The sequence below is a fragment of the Bactrocera neohumeralis genome, unplaced genomic scaffold (genome assembly GCF_024586455.1).
Source record: "Bactrocera neohumeralis isolate Rockhampton unplaced genomic scaffold, APGP_CSIRO_Bneo_wtdbg2-racon-allhic-juicebox.fasta_v2 ctg5489, whole genome shotgun sequence".
In the NCBI taxonomy this organism is placed as follows: Eukaryota; Metazoa; Arthropoda; class Insecta; order Diptera; family Tephritidae; genus Bactrocera; species Bactrocera neohumeralis.
The window spans coordinates 144-6850 of record NW_026092413.1 but is presented as its reverse complement, the minus strand read 5'-3'; the positions used below and the strand labels follow the sequence as shown (position 1 = coordinate 6850).

Here is a 6707-nt window from a genome sequence, read left to right as displayed (position 1 = left end):
AAGCTGCAACTATGCTTTACCCTTTACCATCACTGGGGGTAGATTTTGCTGACCTTTCCAGATAAAGGCCTCAATGCTAAGGTCTTCCTCATTTAGGAAAGGGTATGTGGCTGTCTTTGTATGTTTTACAACAAAGGCAGTACACCTCGAGCTATGTTCGGATCTGACTACTGCGGCTTTTCTTGCAGCATTTGCCCGCTTTGTCGGACGGCGCGGATTTCCTTTAAAAATTATGAGCGACAAAGGAAAAAACTTTGTCGGAGCTCAAAGAGCCACGGAAAAGGAGTTTTTACAATTCATGAAAGAAGTATCCCCGAAATTGTCAAAAAATATGCACCCCAAGGGATCGATTGGCAATTCATACCCCCATGTTCTCCTCACATGGGCGGACTCTGGGAATCAGCAGTAAAGAGCTTTAAGTCCCATTTAAAGAAAACGGCTGGTAACCATAAATTAAATTATGAGGAGTTTACTACATTACTCACTCGCATCGAAGCCGTACTAAACTCCAGACCTATCTCACCACTCTCGCAAGATCCCTCCGACTTCACAGCTTTAACCCCAGGGCATTTTCTAAAAGGAGCACCCATTCTGGCCATACCTGAGCCAGGCGCGGAGTCGCTATCCATATTAAACAGATGGGAACGAATTAAAATTCTCCATCATGACTTCAGCCGCCGATGGAAGGACGACTACATAAAGGACCTTCACAAGAGACACCGGTGGAAAACTCAAGAAAAGGCACCAAAGCTTGGAGACTGCGTCCTTATACAAGATGATTGTCTCCCTCCTACGGAATGGCGACTCGGCCGCATAAAACAACTTCATTACGGTTCCGACGGTCATGTTCGAGTAGTTGATCTCCGCACTCAAACCGGAACGCTAACCAGACCGCTCGTCAAACTATGCTTTCTACCAACCGCCGAAGATAAAGAAACGTAAAACCGAAACCGCAATATTAATAAATCAATAAATCGATAAAACATATAAACCGCTTACCAAAACGAAACCTCGAATAACATAAATGACACAAAAGACTTAATATAAATGTCTGATAAAAAAATGACATCCTATTCATGCCACATATCGTTTCACAAAAGTCCATATTATTGTAAATTTACCAATATCTTTCTAATATCATCATTTCTCTCACAGAGTAATATGGACGTGGATATGGCATCATCGTCAACGCCAACCATGCGCTCGGCAGTTTCCGCCCCTCGCTCCGAAGCTGCCCCAGTAGCAGCACCCCGGACCAACATGGCACCGGCAGCGCCTCGAACAACAACAGGCGCCACTGCGACAACGGCTCCGCGTCAAAGCACGGCAGCATTACCAGCGGATCTGCAACGAATTCGTTGTCCACTATGCCGCCGCCCGCATCGGCTATCGCACTGCGGTATCTTCAAAGGCATGCCACCGATGCAACGCCAGCAGGTGGCACAGGCGCACGGGTATTGCCTGAACTGTCTGGCAACTTCCCATGCAACTCAGGAGTGCCCACAGAAGGCCTGTGACGGCTTACCGCCGGCGTGGACACTCTCCAGCAGAATCTCGTTCCTGGCGCCAAAACCGGACAACGTCAACACGGCGCCATCAGCTTAGGCCGCAATCCCGGCGGTCAACAGGTCTCAGCAGCGTTGTCGCTACGCTACAGCAACTACAGCGGCTTCTAGGCTAAATACTCGCCTAGGGGGACCGGGATGGCTAAATGAGTAGCGAGGTCGCATCAGATTTACATAATTTCACCACACCAAATCACAGTAACACACACACACGCACATGCACCAAAACACGATGACATTCTACGTTCTAATTAGAACAAAAGGACAAGAGAAAGGCGCTCGCGCACCTTTCGTTGATACGACGTCGACCAAGCAGCATCGCTTTTCGCAACCTCGCAGTATCCCGGTTCCATTCCGTTAGCCGCGTTTATATATTTAAAGTTTTAATTTCATATTAAAGTGATATTGTTAAACATTTTCATCATTATATACATATGTCATTTAAACCACTGTTTAAAACTAATTTTAAAACAACTCTAAAGTGAGTTTTCAAATAAAAGGTTTATAACGATTTACGGAATTTGTGCATTTTGGGTTTTCTTTAAAGGAAAGTGTGAGTGGCCTAGAAGGTGAGTTTTTTTGTACACTCATCATCTTACTCAAGTTGACATAAGACCACAACGGCAGTGCATTTGGAAAAATTCCAGAATTTTGCTTTTAGGTATAAAACCGACTTTCTTGCATGTACACATGTAGAAATCCATATCAAGTTGCTTCAAATTATTAAATTCACATATTAGAGTTAATTAACTTTCTTCATCTTTGTGGCAATATACGCAATTAAATTTGCTTTCGCAAGTATTAAGATTGTGTGAGTGGGACAAGCAGTTTGTACAGAGTTTTTTTGACCTGACAAAGTTGTTCCTTTCAGTGACATTCATTTTTTAAATTTCTCGCAAGCTTTTAACTTATGCCCTCCAGAACATAGTTCGCATGACGTGAATTTATTTTGTTCAGATGTGAACGATTGTGTTTTGAAAAAGCTTCTGTTTAAATTACTGTTGCTTCCGGCTTGGGGTCTATTGAAGCTTCGATTTAAGTCTTGTTGAACGTTTTTAGTTCTGACTACTTTTTTGTCTACCCTTTCCGCAATTTCGTATTGGGTAGTTAAGAAATCTTTCATCTGCTGCCACGTTGGGCATTTTCTTCTTGATGAGAGCGATTGCTCCCACAAAAGTAATGATTTTTCTGGTAATGCGGCGGTACATATGTTTACCAGAATAGGATCCCAATTGTGAGTGGGAATATTTTGTGTCGATAGAACCGACAAACAATTTGAAACAGTGAATTCTAGTTTCATGAATTCTTCACTGGTTTCTCTTTGAATTTTAGGCAAGTTCATAAGTATCGTTACTTGCTTGTCAACTAATATTCTCTCATTTTCATATCTTTGTCTTAAAGCTTCCCAAGCTAAATTAAAATTATCGTCATTCAATGCGAACTGCTTGACTATTACGCCTGCTTGACCTTTAGTTTTGTATCGGAGGTGATACAGTTTTTGCGCTTGTGATAATTTTGGATGGTTTATGTACACGGCTGTAAACATGTCCCGGAAGGACGGCCATTGTTCATAACCTCCATGAAATATTTCCGTATCACACGCTGGCACTTTGAGATGAATGCCTGAACTTGCCTCTTGGGCTTGCAATTGTGGTAACTCTACTCTACTGTGGGGAGTAGGTTCAATTGCCTTCATCAGTTTTAATTGATCTGATATCATTGCTTTTGTGTCTTCATAGCGGTCTAAGCAATTTTCGTATTTGGCGTAAGCCGAAGATTTGAAATTTTCAGGTAGATCTGAATCATCAGTTTCTACTATTGCGTCGTATGCAGCTTGGAGGCGTGTCCAAAAATTGTCAATGGATTTATTTTTAATTTCTAGTACCGATTCAGAGTTGTCCTGAATCGGTGAAGATGCAAATCGAGTGCAGTATTTAATTAAGCTGTCACTCTCGGAAATGAATTTGATATACGAAATGTCTTTCCCCCTTTTTTGCTTTGTAGCACCTTGCTTCGAGCGTGTAGCTTCAGCAGGTGTACATGGGCTTTTATCGTCATTAATCATTTTCGGAATTCGTAAGAATTCTGCTTTAGATTCTTTTGAATCTGTGCTCATTCAGAAAATTTGAATTAATAAAATATATATGTATATTTTATTACAATAGAGAATGTGGTACCGAAACTCTTTTCAACCAATAAGAGTTGTTGTTTCCGAACAATTGATCTTTTTAATAAATAAGAGCTGTTATTTCAGTAAAAGAATTTAAAAAATGCGTTTATCGCTTTTATTGATCTCGTTTGTCGAACCTTGTTTTTTTTTTTTCAAAAAATATTTTTACGGGTTTATTCGTATGCCCTTGTATCAGCGCGCACTGAAACTAGGTCAATATCCTTTGTACATACGTGTGGATTTTATGCGCATATAGTATGCGTTAAATAAAATATGTGCAATTATGCTTGTTCTTGTTTGCCAAGGAACAAGATAAATGCTAAGAATTCGCCAAATTGGACTTTCAATATATGTATGTATGTACAAAGGTATTTAGCATGTAAATATTTACTTTGATTAACCAAAGTTATTTTGCTTCCCCGCACCGTTTATTAATTTTCTTAATTTGTGTTTCTTAATTATATCCTATGTTTATACATAGGTATACAAGCGTTGAAAATATACGGCAATATATAAAATAATTTGCGTTTAGAACTAGGCGCTAAAGCGCTAATGTATGTATATATTTATATACTTGTATGAAAGTATGTACTTTTACGGATACGTACATACATATATATGTGTGTATATATGTATATGTATAAATAAATTTCCTTTTCGATCCTTATGTTCAATCGGCTTGAGGATATGTATATATGTATGTTTGTGTTCTCTTTTATGCTATATTCTTCTTGCTATATTGTGCTTACTTGTTGGAAGCAATTCCTGCTGGAGAGGTATTAATTTGCAAGTATGCCTCTCACAGTTAATGAACTGGAGCGGTATTGCCAGAATAATTTGAAAATCAATTTATGGAATTTTGTGGATTGTGTGTATTATACCCGAGGGTAAGTTTAAAAAGCAAGAAATTTATTTAATTAAATATATTTAAATATATATATATTTAATATATATATATATATATATGTATATATACATATATATTATTTACCGTATTTGTTTCTATCGGTACTTATCTTTGCCGCCAATTTAAAACTTGTACTAACCGTTTTTATTAAACGGGTTTACTTTCTATCAGTTCTATTACATTGACCGTTGGTGCAACATACATACATATATACATATAATAAATAAAATCAAACGTGGAATGGATACACTCACTCTGATTTTCCTCAAGGACTTTGGGTTAAGAAATTTGGTGAAGAGTGGTGTGTATCCTTTTCTTGCTTCTCTGGTGGGATTTCCTTCCTACGCCGGGGTCCGCTTTGTTGTTGATGATTTCCCTTTCACTTAACTGGGTTTATTAAGTTTACCAAGCAGCTTGTGACATCCAGAAGGAAGCGTCGGAGATGTGTGCGAAGATTAGCTTCGGTACAGCCGACGTTAACGTTTCCTCTTGTTTTATTGGTATTTAGTTTTGAGTTCGCGCCCGTATTTTATTTATTTTTATTTTATTTTTTTTTTTTTTGAGTTCGCGCCCGTATTTTTTTTTATTTAGTGTTGGTTTGCACGCACTTTGTTTTTTTTTTCACATACAAATTTGTTTTAATTGTATAACAGGTACATATGTATATTAAAACAGATTTCACTGCACTATTCTCCTGTGGCATAAATCACAATTTCATGCACATAATATTTATAATATGTTGTTTTAGTTTGAAAATATTCTTCACTGCACAACAGGCTTTTTTTGTTTTTTTTTTGTTTTCCACCCCACTTTTTGTTATGTCATATGCAGATGCATTTATGTATGCAGGTTTATGTACCACTTTTTTAATATATGTATGTTCATAGATTCGTGTTATATTTGGTGTCACTGCACTTTAAACTTTTTTTCTCTTTTTAAAATATATACACTTGTACATATGTATATGCATAAATATATATATATATATATATATATATATATATTTTTTTTTTATTGTTTCACCAGTGTGCCGTTCTTTTTGCCTCGAAGGACCATGAATCTCGCACGCACTCACCTTGTTCCTTTTCGTACTTCAAATTTAGGTATATGTATGTAAAAATGGGTACACGGGTACATTTAAGACAGTTTTTGCGAGTTGATGTATATATACAAACTTGTGTATTTAATGCGGTTTTGTGTAATATATGAGTATAAAGTATCGGTAAAAAAAATATAAAAATTATTAAACGGTTCCGGGACGATATTCGCACACGAGTAGAAGTCGCTACTGAGATCCAAAACGAAGTGAAGTTGCTGATCTCCTTTTGGTTTCTTTTTTCTCCTTTTGTGTGTGGAATCAGCTGGTGTGATGTGGGTGGTTGGTGTGTAGTGGAATGCGGATTGTAGCTGTGATGATTGGTGAGGTGAGTATGGTGACGGTGCGTGTCAGTGTTGTGAAGTTGAGTTGCTGTGGTGTGCTAGTGTGGTGTATGTGTGGATGCCCCTGGGAGGATGCTCATTTATACAATCTTCAAATATTAAAGTTAATTATATTTCTTCATCTTAGAGACGTTGGCATAAAGCCAAAACGGCAGTGCATTTGGAAGAATTCCACAATTTTACATTTAGTATAAAACCGATTTTCTAGCATGTACACATTTAGAAATCCATATCAAGTTGCTTCAAATCATTAGCTTCACATATTAAAGTTAATTAACTTTCTTCATCTTACTAAAGTTGGCATTCAGCCAAAAGGGCAGTGCATTTGGAAAAATTCTGAAATTTTACATTTAATTATAAAACCGATTTTCCTGCATGTATACATTAGAAATCCATATCAAGTTGCTTCAAATTAATAAATTCACATATTAAAGTTAATTAACTTTCTTCATCTTACTAAAGTTGGCATAAAGCTAAAACGGCAGTGCATTTCGAAAAAATTCCATAATTTTACATTTAGGTGTAAAACCGACTTTCTTGCATGTACACATTTAGAAATCCATATCAAGTTGTTTCAAATTATTAAATTCACATATTAAAGTTAATTAACTTTCTTCATCTTACA

At 37.3% G+C, this 6707-nt stretch overlaps 1 pseudogene; it reads left to right on the top strand.

Annotated features, from left to right (window-relative positions):
• Positions 1–75: 75 nt before the first annotated feature.
• On the top strand, positions 76–1783 carry LOC126767329 (uncharacterized; annotated as a pseudogene).
• The last annotated feature ends 4924 nt before the right edge of the window (positions 1784–6707 follow it).